The sequence below is a fragment of the Xenopus laevis genome, chromosome 9_10L (genome assembly GCF_017654675.1).
Source record: "Xenopus laevis strain J_2021 chromosome 9_10L, Xenopus_laevis_v10.1, whole genome shotgun sequence".
NCBI classification, from domain to species: domain Eukaryota; kingdom Metazoa; phylum Chordata; class Amphibia; order Anura; family Pipidae; genus Xenopus; species Xenopus laevis.
In genome coordinates, this window is record NC_054387.1 from 99370039 (window position 1) to 99385145 (window position 15107).

Sequence of the window (15107 nt, forward strand, 5' to 3'; positions counted from 1 at the left end):
TTTGAACTTATTCATTTTGCATCTACTCCTGTAGTGTTGGGCCTGACCTGGTGGACCAGCCCCCCTACCCTTCTGTCCCCATACCCTACTTTTTGAATGTCAAAAACCTGTCTCCCTCATTAAGAATGAATAATAAAACATTTAAAAATGACAAGTCAAACACTTCTTTTAAGCCTATAGTGCGAAAGCAAGTGTTGTAAGGCAGCATTCAAAAGGCAAAAATAGAAAAGGAGGAACTGATTGTTTCATAGGCAAAGACAAGTCCCAAAAAGTATATCAGTAGTAAAGATACAGCTTGAACGTGCGGCTCCATTAAAAAATGTAATTTGGTTTAGCACATGTGCTTAATCAGTTATTTTCTTCAATGTGTACAATAGAGTAGTCTGAGTTTTAGGGCCCACTCTGAAGTGATACAGATGGCTCAACTGAGTCAGTGTCTGACATAGGATATGGTACTTAAATGTTTACACATGTTAACAATGTTCACACGGCCCAAGGGCTAGATGGAACAAACTTTCGAGTACCTATATAGCTTGGTTTCATTTTAGCTGGCCATTGTTCAAGACCAATGGGTGATGGTAAAAGCATTAAATGGGATATAATAAAATGAAACCAGGGCTTTGGCAGGAGCCCACATATTAAGTAAACATATTTTAAAAATTTTAAATTTTGATGATGTGTTTTTTCTGCTTTTTGGTATCCACACTTGAACCTTTCATAGTCTATACTAACAGACACATACTACATTCATAACTCAGATTCAGAGTTGCCATAGTAATAAATAACCTCTAGGTAAAAGTGATAACTCATAGGAACATTAACATTCCTGGCACATTTTAACAACTGATATATTATCTACGATTATTGTGACTGTAACACAGATCACTGGGAACTCGCTCTCTCCAGCATTTCTTGTTCTGGGCTTCAAAATAAACTTTGTAGAGAGAAGATCTAGTAATGTACTAAAATACTGGTTATTGGTAGTGATGGGTGAATCTGTCCAGTAAAAAATTTGCGAAACGCATTGAAGTAATTTTGACGTGCATCAATTTTTACACCAGCAATAATTTTTAGACATGTGACTATTTTGTCCAAATGCATTAAAGTCAATGGGCGTCCAAATAATTTTTTACGCATGTAAATCTTTATGCATGCGGCAATTTTGACATGCAACAAATTGTTTTGTTGCTGTGAATTTTTGCCACAGTTTTGAGACAACATTTGCGGGTGGCAAAACGTAGAAATTCTCCGCTAATCCATGCCTGCCGAATAAATTCGCCCGTCATTATTTATTGGTATAATTCAAATGGGGCCAGAAAATCAGGAGGAGGCAGATGGGAACAATGGACCGACCCTGCGTTCAGAAACCTTTATAAAGATTTAAAAGCTAATTAATTTATATTATGGCATTTAGTGTTTTGTTAAAGCCCAAAAATTCTTTCCACCCTATGACGGAAAAAGTATTTATTAGAAAACTATGAATCACATCTTGCATGTACATAGTAAAATAAGAATCTTCTCTGGTGGCTGCAGGAGGTTAACAAGTGATTGGAATTTGGTTTTCTCTAAGCAGATGTGAAACAAGAACAGCTTTATTTTTGATTTAATAGGAAGAAGGTCATTTATATATAAGAAATGAAGGGGCAGATTTATCAAGGGTTGAAGTGAATTTGAGGGAATTTTCTAAGTAAAAAAATTCAAAATTTGAAGTAATTTTTTGGATACTTCGTCCATCGAATAGGATACTATGACTTCGAATTTACTTTGAATTCGATTCGAAGTAAAAATAGTTTGAATATTCGACCATTCGATAATTGAAGTACTGTCTCTTTAAAAAAACTTCGACTTCAATACTTCGCCAAATTAAACCTGCCGAAGTGCTATGTTAGCCCATGGAGACCTTCTACAACAATTTTCTAAGTCTTTACACATAGAAGTAAAATTGTTCGATCGTACGCTAAAATCGTTCGGTTCGAAAGATTTCATCGTTCAATCGAATGATTTTACTTCGATCGTTCGATGGCCAAATTCAGTGAAAAATACTTCGACTGCGATATTTGAATTCGAAGTATTTTAATTCGATGGTTGAATTTCGAAGTATTTTACACCTCGACCTTTGATAAATCTGCCCCGAAGTGTAATGGAGGCAGGAGATGCAGGGATCCATATTAACTCTCTGACAAGCTCAAGTCTTCCCTATCAACATGAATAAGGTGATGTCACTATTTACAAGACCATCACTATACGTCCCAATCAGAAACCGTGGTTGTCTGCTGAGTTACGTGATCTGCTGAGGTCTCTGAGCCTTGCTTTCAGATCAGGTGATAAGGCAGCTCTAAGAACGGCAAGGGCAAAACTGTCCAAGGCCATCAAGGCAGCCAAACGTGCATATAGTCATAGGATACATAGCCAATTTCAAGACAGCGGGAACACCAGGCGCATGTGGCAGGATGACAACATTAGTCTGTGACGATGATGCCTCCCTTCCAGATATGCTTAATAAATTTTACGCCCGGTTCAACGAAATGAACAAATCAAAGGTGTCGAAGACCATACCCCCACACAACGACCAGGTGCTATGTCTAACCAAGTCTTATGTGTGGAACACTCTCCACAGAGTCAACCCACGTAAGGCTTCTGGACCAGACAATATCCCTGGAAGAGTGCTCAGAGAATGTGCATACCAGCTGGCAGATGTTCTCACCAACATCTTCAACATCTCCCTGAGCACCGCTGTTGTTCCGAGGTGCTTCAAGGAGTTCATCATCATTCCTGTGCCAAAGAAGTCCCACGTGTCCTGCCTAAATGACTGTCGTCCTATCACACTAACATCCACCATAATGAAGAGCTTTGAGAGGCTGGTCATGAGACACATCAAATGTAGAAATCCAATATACTGCAGCACACTATAATTTGTGTAAATATAAAGGTGTACTTTATTTGGCTCAAATACGAGCAGACATGTGGCAACGTTTCGGGCCTCGCAGGACCCTTTCTCAAGCCTCCAGGCTTGAGAAAGGGTCCTGCGAGGCCCGAAACGTTGCCACATGTCTGCTCGTATTTGAGCCAAATAAAGTACACCTTTATATTTACACAAATTATAGTGTGCTGCAGTATATTGGATTTCTACAATTGAAGTTTGGATCCGTGGCAGGCGTGATCGAATACTGCTAGAAGCACCTGATCCGAAAGGAAAATTGTCTGAGGTGAGCACTCCAATTTTGTATGAGACACATCAAAGGCCTGCTCTCGCCATCTCTGGATCCACTGCAATTCGCCACCGTTCCAATCGTTCAACGGACGATGCCATCGCCACTACCCTGCACTTGTCACTTAGCCACCTAGACAATAAAGACACATATGTACGTATGCTGTTCATAGACTTCAGCATTCAATACAATCATTTCTCAGCACTTGAGTGTTAAGCTGAGCATGCTGGGCCTGAACATCTCCTGCAACTGGATCCTGGACTTCCTGACCAAGAGACCTCAGGTAGTCTGAATGGGAAAAAACACCTCCAGTACCATCACACTGAGCCCGGGAGCTCCCCAAGGTTGTGTGCTTAGTCCACTGCTGTTCACACTGCTGACTCATGGCTGTGTGGCAAGTCATGGATCCAATCACATCATCAAGTTCGCTGATGATACAACCGTAGTAGGTCTCATCAGCAACAACAACGAGTCAGTATATAGACAAGAGGTGAAATGGTCAATAATCTGTCTATGAATCCAAACAAAACAAAGTAAATAGTTGTTGACTTCAGGAGAACACGTGGGGATCATTCTCCATTGTACATTGACGGAAATTGTCAAGAGCACCAAATTCCTTGGGGTACATCTGGCAGAGAACCTCTCCTCGTCCCTTAACACCAGCTCTATAGTGAAGAAAGCACAGCAGCGTCTCTACTTTCTGCGAAAGCTGAAAAAAGCCCACCTTCCACCACCCATTCTCACTATCTTCTACAGAGGGTCTATTGAAAGCATTTTATGCTGCTGCATCACTACTTGGTATGGCAACTGCTCTGTATCAGATCGCAAGATCCTGCAGCGGGTGGTGAGGACAGCAGAAAAGATCATTGGGGTCTCGTTTCCTGCCATTATGGATATTTACCACACCTGCTGTCTCCAGAAGGCTACCAGCATTGTCAGGGATAGCACCCACCCTGTGCATGATCTCTTTACCCTCCTGCCATCCTGTAAAAGATACCACAGTATTCGAGCGCTGACTTCCAGGATGCAAAACAGTCTATTTCCACAAGCCAATAGGTATCTCAACTCCCAAGGACTGAACTGAATATATTCATAAGGAACTGAAATGTCCACCGGAGGGTTCTGGAGGAACGTCATTTCGTTTCTACTATGTACTTTATTTACTGTATATGGCTGAAATGACAATAAAATCCACTTGACTTGACTTGACTTGAAGGTGCAATGTATTTTGAAACACTGTACAGACTGTGTCATGGTATGATGGTCAGTTGACTGTGCGAGTTCCAGCTAATGCAGCTTGGAAGCAGTGACTCAGAAATGTAAAGATTAGGACTTACTGGGAAAGCCAGTCTGGATGGGAATTGTGACTGTTGTGGTCTAATAGGTTATGTCTATTTGTTTTCCAACTAACATGGCTGGAGGTCAGATAAAAACAATCTGTCCCAACTAGTTTGGTGGTTTGGTTGATGAATACTCATCCGTTTATTATGATAGACAAGTGTTTATGCTGGGTAATTTCCTAATGATATAGCCTCCAGGGAAATTGCTCTACTGGGCCCTTTAAATAAGAAACATTTGGTTTTGTGGGTTTTTTTTTAGCTGTAATGTGTTTATAAGTACGTTTTTGAACCGTGACCACTGACCAAATTTAAAGGACCAGGGAACCCCCACCTATTATTTATTATTAACATGTATTTATATAGCGCCAACATATTGCGTAGCACTGTAAAGTAACTGTGATTATACAACTACATCACATGAATTACATACATAGAATATATGGAGTAACAAACATCACAATCAATACAGGTACAAAGAGGTGAGGAAGGCCCTATGCATAGGCATACAGTCTAAAGGGAAGGGAGTAATACACAAGGTGTGGCAGTGGGCAAGATCGAAGTAAGTGGGTGAGAAATGTGGTGTTGTATGTGGTGTTGCGTTTGGTAGTTAAGCAGAGTGAGGGTAGGCTTCTCGAAAGAAGTGCGTTTTCAGAGATTTTTTGAAAGCAGAAAGGTTGGGAGAAAGTCGGACAGATCGTGGGAGAGCGTTCCAGAGGAGGGGTGCAGCCCTTCCAAAGTCTTGAATGCGAGCATGTGAGGAGGTAATGAGAGAAGAGTTGAGTAGCAGGTCAGTAGAGGAGCGAAGTAAGCGAGTGGGTGAGTATATAGAGATGAGTTCAGAGATGTAGGGTGGAGCAGAGTTGTGAAGTGCTTTGAAAGTCAGTGTCATTAATTTGAATTTGATTCTGAAAGGCAACGGAAGCCAGTGCAGGGATTGACAGAATGGCGAGGCAGAGGATGAGCGGTTGCTGAGGTGTATGAGCCTCGCAGCAGTGTTCATTATGGACTGGAGAGGTGACAGTCTCTGGAGGGGGAGGCCAATTAAAAGAGAGTTACAGTAGTCTAGACGCGATATGATGAGAGAGTGAATAAGAATTTTGGCAGCGTCTTGGGTGATAAATGATCGTAAGTTAACTGTAAGGGGGTTATTTACATTTCCTATTTGTATATGTTTTATGGGCAGAAATAAAGCCAATCAACAGCAAAGCTTCCAGTATAAATGAACAGCATCTTGATATGTTGTAAGAAAATCATGTATTTGTCATCTTAGAAAAATCTTCTTGGCCTTTGAAAAATGTTTTTTCTTTTTTTTTTTGAATTTCCCATTTCATTCTGTTTAAAGAGGAACTATCATGACAATGGAATCTTGGTATGTGGAAATTGTGTGTAACCCATATTTGCAATTTACTGTGATTCCAAGCATTGAAAGAGTTCTAGTACTAAGCAACATATTATTAACAGGTTCAGAATTTTTAGTTATATAAAAGACATAAATAACAGTGTGAGCACTATGTGGTGACCAGGACGTTCTTAAAACTCCCTAAACCCCTCTTCTTCTTCCTCCCTTCAGCTCTGGGTCAGAAGGCAGGGGAAAACCAGCAATCTGTTCTTAAATTTTAGATTGTTAGTTCTTTTGAGAAGGACTTTCTTTACTTCTTGGATTGGTTATTGTTTGTATTTTGGTGTATAATCTGTATATTCAGTGTAAACACTCATTTAATCCATTATCTGGAAACCCCGTATCCAAAAAGCTCTGAATTACAGGGCCCAAATAATTCACATTTTAAAAATGTATATCCCTTATCTCTGTAATAAAAAGAAACTTGATCCGAACAAAGCTATAATTAATCCTTATTGGATGTAAAACAATCCTCCCGAATTTATTTAATGTTTGCATGATTTTTTAGTAGATTTAGGGTAGGAAGACCCAAATTACAGAAAGATCCATTATCTGCAAAACCGCGGGTCTCAAGGATTCTGTTCTGGATAACAGGTTACATACCAGTAATAATAAAGCTTCAGAGTGGGTTGCAGACTTTGTGGGATCCCAATATTCAAAGTGTTCCAAATACTGGGACTCCAGATAAGAAATCCTGTAACCTGTATAATTATTTTTTACATTTCCTAATGATGTTATGTTCCTGATATAGATTGATTATAAGTTACTAAGCTATACTAGTCCACAATGATGATCCTTTGTTTTGTAGAATTTTCTACTTGATTTCATAAAGATATAGGACATGGCTTTTTCCAGATTTAGTGCCATGCGATATTTGATCTGCTGTGCTGGAAGTTGCCACATAAACAAGGATTAAGTCAAATTAAAACAATAGTTCAAATCTTTGTTGTCTACTAAAAATGATTTAAACAAACAAAAAAATATATAGGGAACTTTACATACAAAGTACTGTCTGAAAAATTGTTTGTTTTAATGGAATACCGACTTCTAAATTGAAAAACTCTGGGGCACTCTAAATTTTTTAAATGTGGCAACCCCCCCCCTCCTTCCCCTACCTGCCCAGTACCTTGTGTGTCATTTAGAGATGCTTGGCATGGAGTTGTGGGGGTGCAGCCCATATTGGGGCCCTGTCCTTACCGCCTGATCTACAACAAGCAAATAAGAACAGGACTGGGGTGCGTCTCCAGATGCACCAGATATTTGACCCAGCGCTTCCTGCAAAGAGCAGCAATCCTGGGGCGCAAGTTCTGTGTAAATGAGCTCTTGCCCCCAGCCCATGGTTTGTAAATGACCCCTTAACATTTTTTTAAAAAGTGAAAATATTTGATTTACATTTAAAGATTGGATCTGTCCATCCAGTACCTACAACTACTGTAGAGAGCCATGAATAGCAATTAAGCTGTTATCTGCCTGTGTAAGAACTAAACACATTGCATTATCTGCTGTGTAATGATGTGCCTTTTTTTTGCCCTATTCAACATGAATGGCTGTCCCCCACACAGAAGCTTATGCATTTAAAGTGAAGTAGTGTTTCTGAACCAAACACTATTATTTTACTAACACAGAGCAACAGTAAATTATATTTAAATGCATATTTATGCTTTTTAATTGTTTTTCCTTTAGCTATGATGAATGTACAGGATGTTGCATGACGGAGGATGCTGCTTATTCTTCACCCTTTCCTACAGCTCTAATAAATACTTTAGGGATAAGAATTGCTGTATTTCCCTTTTTATTTTAGGTTCTGTCCTGCCCACATCACCACCTACTGCTCTTAAAGGGGACCTGTCACCCTTAAATAACGATTCCAAATTCTATTTTATGATGTAGTCAAGGAAAATAAACTTGACTTTCACTACATTCCTTATTCCAATCGTGTTTCATTTAGTCTTGGAATTCACACCACAGCAAGCCGGCAGCAGCCATTTTATGGATACTGTTATTAAGGCAGGCTTTAGATCATGCCAAAATCTTGTTTATGTGTCGGAGTCGGAATGGGGCACCTGATGCCAATGCTCATGCCCTGGCTACACAATTAGATGGGGAGGATGGAGGGGGAATGTGAGGAGTGAAGTACAGAATGGAAAGTGAAAGTAATAAGCTGCCCTGCCTCTATGCCTAAAGCATAAAGGAGGGGCAGGCGATACATGATTGGCAGCTTAGACTTTTAAACATGTTTATAACAGGTATGGACGTTTTCATAAAAATAATAATTTTGGTCTCATATTGAATTTGAAAAGAACTTTTATTATACAGATTTTTAGATCATGATTAAAGCCCGCTTTTAAATCATCAGTACTGACCAAAATACACAAAGTTTAACCCATTCTGTCAAGTCAAGTAAGTTGCCCTTTTCACATCACATCAAAATGCCATAACATTAGAGTGAGTAACTGCCACAAATCTTATAAACCTGTGTAGAAACCAGCATAGTTAATGAAATTCTGTATGAACTATGCATGTTACACAATGGAACTAACTACTGTTTCTTAGCATGTGTATTAGTCTTCAGACATCAGATTCTGTGCAACATGACTTTTACAGGGCCACTGCTGCATATAAAAAGCAGTATAACTATTGTACTCATGCTCTGCTTAATAAACCATATAAATAGCAACCTACATGTAACATGTATAAACTAAATATTTATAGCTATGGGACCTGTTATCAAGAATGTGTGGGACCTGGAATTTTCCAGATAAGGTGTCTTTCCATAATTTGGATCTCCATACCTTAAGGGTCAGGCCACACAGGGCATTTTGGGGAGATTTGGTCGCCTGGTGAATAAACGCCTAGTTTTTGCGGCAACCAATCTCCCCAAACGCCTTCCCTGAATATGCGCCGGCTAAAATGAAAAAAACGCCGGCACTGATCACACGTGGCGATTCGTTTTCCTTAAGCTTCCTCGTCATGCGACTTTGGAAAAGGAACCGCCGCGTGTGATTAGCGCTGGTGTTTTTTCATTTTAGCCGGCGCATATTCAGGGAAGGCGTTTGGGGAGATTGGTTGCCACAAAAACTAGGCGGTTAGTCGCCAGGCGACCAAATTTCCCCAAAACGCCCTGTGTGGATATAACCTTAGTCTGCTAAAAACACATTAATTAAACCCAATAGGTTTGTTTTGCTCCCAATAAGGATTAATTATATATTAGTTGGGATCTTAGTTGGGATCAAGTTCAAGCTACGGTTTTAATATTACAGAGAAAATTTTGAATTATTTGATAAAAATGGAGTCTATGTCAGATGGCCTGTTATTCGGGGCTTTCTGGATAACAAGTTTCAGCATAACAAATCCTAAACTTGTACAGTAATAACATGTTTAGTCTACCACCCTCCATTCTATGTGACATACAGTTTGGCTACACAGGCCGAGCATATCAGACATTAGTTATAGATTTCATCTACAAAGTCTCCAAGTACAGGTATGGGACCTGCTATCCAGAATGCTCGGGAATGGGGGTTTCCAGATAACGGATCTTGGCTCTTCATACCTTCTAGTCTACTAGAAATCATGTAAACATTAAATCCACCTAACAGGCTGGTTTTGCTTCCAATAAGGATTAATTAAATCTTAGTATAAGCTACTGTTTTATTATTACAAAAAAAGAAATCATTTTTAAACATTTGAATTACTTGGATAAAATGGAGTCTATGAGAGATGGTCTTTCTGTCATTCGGAGCTTTCTGGATAACGGGTTTCCGGATAATGGATCCCATACCTGTAATTAAAGGACACAATTGAAAGATAGCACTGCAATGAGATCAAACTTGGGGGCAGTCTGATGACCAGTTAGGGTGACTTTTGATAAATGGCTGTTTGCTCTGCCAGCAGAACACTTTCATATTTATTCTTTATTTAGTTGCTTTCCTTCTGTGTTTTTTTTTATTTCACAGGCTCTGCAACTTGCACAGTTCATTATATGCAGTATATCAATAAACATAAACATGCATGTCTATAGCAGTTTCATGTAGGATGGGCTTGTGTAGTTTCCAGATACTGACTGTAACATTTGCAAGGATTCATTTCTTTAAAGTAGAAACCCTGCTTTACAGATGTGAAAATATATTCATGAAGCTGGAGTTAAAGATCACTGTGAGCTGTTAATCTGATTTTCATCCACAGCAGTTCTGTGGAAATTTGATATATGACATTTGCATGAAGAAAGGTGGGGCGCTGAACATTTCCCAAGAAATACTTTCCACAGTCCAAGGCAGATGGACGACAAAGTATTTTTGGGTTATTTCAGGGTCAGACTGGCCTATCGGGATACCAGGAAAACTCCCGGTGGGCCCAGGTGTCAGTGGGCCCTCATGCTGCTAAACTTTTGGCCTATTTCATGGTCATTTCCTATTTCTATGAGAACAAAGAGGCTAAATAAATGGAATAATTGATTATAGTATGTAAAGATAACAGACTGGGAGAATAGAGGTTGATTGAGGAGATGAAAAATAATAGTACTGAGAGTGGGCCCCTGGTCTAAGGTTTTTCGGTGGGCCCCTGGTGTCCCAGTCTGACACATGTCAAATCACTTTGTGATATTCTGAGACAATTTGCAATTTGGTTTTCATTTTTTATTATTTGTGTTTTTTGCACTATTTATTTATTCAGCAGCTTTCCAGTTTGCAATTTCAGCAATCTGGTTGCTGGGGACCAAATTATCCTAGCAACCATGCATTGATTTGAATACAAGACTATGAATAGGAGAGGGCACGGAGCGATTAAAAGTAGCAATAACAATACATTTGTAGCCTTACAGAGCATTCGTTTTTTACATGGGGTCAGTGACCCCCATTTGAAAGCTGAAAAGTGTCAGAAGAAGAGAGCAAATAATTCAAAAAACTCTAAAAAATAAAAAATTAAGGCCAATTAAGGTTTGCTGCTATCTGCTGTGTAACCTGAGCCTTTTCTCCTTTGAATGGCTGCTCCCATTGCTACACAGCAGCTTATTTATATAAACAATAGTGTTTCTGAAGCAAGCACACCAGTTTTACCAGTGCAGGGCAACACTGCATTATATTTTTATTACTTTAAAATACTTAAATGTTTCGATGTTACTGTTCCTTTGGGGCAGAGACACTCACCTCAGATTCGGGGAGATTAGTCGCCCGGTGACAAATCTCCTCTTCTTCGGGCGACTAATCTCCCTAAATTGCCTTCCTGACGGCTAGAATCAAAATCACCGTCGGGATGGCACTCAAAACGCTTTGTTTTCCAAAGTAGCCCGAAATTGCCTCACGGGGAAATTTCGGGCAATTTCGGGAAAATAAAGAGCTCCGAGTGCCATCCTGCCCGGTGATTAATCTCCCCAAATCTGAGCATTTGTCTCTGCCCTTAAGTAATTTTCAAAGTTAAGTGGTTTGTCAGTACTGAACAAGAACGCTGGCCTGAGGTATCATGTAAGTGATTCTAATTATTTGGCAGGTGCCTAACATTTTGGCACCCCCAGTGATGCCTTTTGTTCTTCTTTAAGCTTACCAGCCCCAATCAAAGCAAATATCATTGGTACGCTTAATCACTTGCTACATGTACCATGGAGTTCATGCAGTTACACAACTCTCTGCTCATGCTAAAATGGACTTTTCTGAAGAACACAGAAGCAGAGCATAGAGGTATGAAATATGGATCATTTCTGTTTCATCTGATATTCATATATATTTTACACCGAAAGAAAATCTATATGCAATAGTGACAACATATAAAGTAGTTTTAGCGGTTAGGCTATCCTCATTTATTATAGATGGTAATGCAAGGATGTGCATATAGTTGGATAATTTAATAGTGGTTCATAGTGGTGATATAACATATAAAGGTGAAAGCTTGTGATAAATATTGATTGGCTGCTTCAACTGCTTTCAATAGCAACTGACCTACCTAAGCATTAACCCCAATGCCCATGTTCTAAGCAGCATATGTTTTTTAACTGCATTATCTTCTCAGTGTTGAACATCATTAAAAGGAAACCAATTGCAAAATACATGGATATTTTTGTTGCAGAATAAAGTGACAGTGAACCTTTCTCTCTCATGCGTCATAACAGATAATTATACCTCAGACACTAAGGGGCAGATTCACTAAAGGACGAAATAGCTAACGATAACGACAATTCTTCAGCGTTGCCACCCGCAGGGACATCGCCAATTCACTGACAGGTGCAGGGCCAATTCGCTATCGAAAGAGACTGTTGCTAGCATTCGTTCACACTCTATCGCCAGGCGACTTTTTGCTCTGCCAAAAGGTTGTTACTCCGCAAATTCAGTAAAGTGCGGATTGTACTGAAAGTTACCTCTTCGCCACCTCAGACCAAGCGAAGTGCTAAAAAGAAGTAAGATCTTTGATCATATCCTGTGTGCCGAAAATGCATTAAAGTTACAAAAATGCTGGCGACTTTTCCTTTTTTGAAGCGGGATTTACTGCAAAAGTCCTAACAAACTTTATTTGGGTAACCGGTTTTCTCCAGACATTTCCTAACATATGGAACATTCATTTTACAGTGGGCTCATGTGTAGGGCATTATTTAAATTCTCTTGTCTTTATTAAGGTTCCCTGGACATGTGTAATAAAAAGTGGTATGTTCAAGCATTTGCACCAACATTTATAATAAAGACCTCCATACAACTTTTACCCACCGTATGCAAATTGACCTAAGCACAATCTTCGATATGAAATGCCAGGGCCGGAACTAGGGGTAGGCAGAGTAGGCACGTGCCTAGGGCGCAAAGCCGGGGGGGGGGCCAGGCACGCACCTCCTCTGTCGCCAACCCCCAGTCCGGTGCCCGACGCTTTGAAGTTTTTATGGCTTCTTGCGCGCGAATGTATCTCTCGGCATGCGCACATTCGCGCCAGTTCGCGCATGCTCACTTGGGCTCAGCCGGCGCCACGTCCACCGGCTTGCCTTGGGCGCCTGTGCGGCGCGGCCCTGTGAAATGCTCGCACTGCCAAAGTACTGCACAGTGCGAGCACAGCGTTCGGCTCCCAGGGCGCAACTTTGCATAATCGTGAATTAGCATAGTGGTAGTGGATTTGCAACTGGCGAGGTGGTGCTATGTGTGCAACCTTTATTGAATCTGCCCCTAAGACTTCCCCACCAAGTTTCTTGAGCTTTTCCTTCCATCTGGACAATCTAATTATGAAGTATAAGGGGCAGATGTATCAAGGGTCGAATTTCGAGGGGTTAAATCCCTCGAAATTCGACTGGGGAATAGAATCGAATAGGCAATTCGGGCAAATTTACGCGTCAGCGAATAGTCGAATGGGTGAATATTCACCCGGCGAATAGTCGCACGATAAAATATTCGATCGAAGGATTTTCATCCGATCGAATGAACGATCGAATGCCTTTTTATTCGATCAAAAACTTAGAAAACAAGCCTATGGGACTTTCCCATAGGTTTTTAAAGCAATTCGGTAGGCTTTAGGTGGCGAAGTAGGCAGTCGAAGTGTTTTTAAAAGAGACAGAATTTCGACTATCGAATGGGCGAATAGTCGCAGCGATTTTGCCTATTTGACCTTAAGACTGGCCTTTCAGGGGTATCTAGAAGAGCAAAAAGCATTAACCAGAAATCTAAGTCTTTGAGCGTTACAGGCTGAGCTACCTTTGCCACTGCTTTAGAACCAGCCTCACAGTTTAAGAGCCACTGGTCTACCTTGAACTTTTAGCTTTCTAGCTGAACAAGGTACAAATATCACAGGTGTCTTTGCTATGATTGAAGGGGTGGTTCACCTTCAAGTATGATATAGAAAATCCTATTCCTAGCAACTTGCAATTGGTCTTCATTATTATTATTTATAGTTTTTGAATTGTTTGTTGTCTTCTGACTCCTTTCACCCCTGGTCCCAAAGATTCTGCAATACAGGTCCTATACCTGTAGCCATGCAGCCAAACAGATAATACAGATATAGCTGTGATTTCTTGATGAAACTTTGAATTCTCTGGAAGCTATACATTCAATGACCCTCTTTTGTTTGTGTTCAGGTTCCAGATACCCATTGTTGGACCCCTTATCTGTGTTGACAGATGATACAGATATAGCTGCTTGGAAGAATGAAGGGATTCCTGCTAACTAAATGCTTATGAAGCATGCCATAATACTGTCCCCGTTCATCGATGGACGTCACCAGTGAGATGACCAGTCTTGAAGTATAAACCCATCATTCCAGGATGGATTAGCAGAGAATTGCAGGATCTTCTGCGAAAGGTGGTCCATCACTGGCAATGCATACTTAAATCTTGTGTAGCAGAAGTATATTGTAAGTGGTTATAAATAGTAAAACCAGTTCTGTATATACTGTATATCTGGACCCTGTACACTGAGAGGTGATTATACCTCCACCTTCTAGAAAAGTCAGACATCTTTTTATCTCCCCATTGATTAGGAAGTGCTGGAAAGCTTCAGGATACCTTTCCTGCCCAATCATACTGCTTCACAAACGGAATTGCAGACAATTCTCCAGCAAAGGAGGCTTGTTGGAGCACTTATGCACTGAATTTTTGGCTTACTTGCTTCAGGTGCACAACAGTTTCTGGGGTGCCATTAAATTGAAAAGATTAAATGATCCCATGCAGTGCAGTGACCTGAGACACTACAGAGATCATAGATGTCTAAACTGTGCCCTCCCTGCTTCTGCTGAGCGACAGTTCCCAGTCCCTACTCCACAAAATGTAGCTAATTGAGAGACACTCCATTCTCTAATACAATATTTATGGTAGAGGGACTCCGCTCTTAATACGATGCAGGATGCATGAATGTGGCCACTTTAATACAATATTTAGGGTAGAGGGATTCTGCGCCGTTTGCCTCTGGCCCCGCCCCTTATGATGTGGCATGGATTCATTGGTGAATTCAAAACACAACTGTTGGATCCATGTCTATAAGTAGATGTGCACTGTTGGCAGCTTTGCAGCCTTTGACAAAGTTCACATGCTGTGAACGAAACGCGCGTCATGCGCATACGCTTTCACGATATTAATCTCGTTAGGCAGGGCGTCGCAAGATACCTGAAACAAATTGTCACCTCTGGGAGGTTGTTACGCTGTGGGTGAAGGGGTTGGTGTGGCTGTGGTGCTGGGACCGGCTTCTTTTATATCCTATAACACAAATA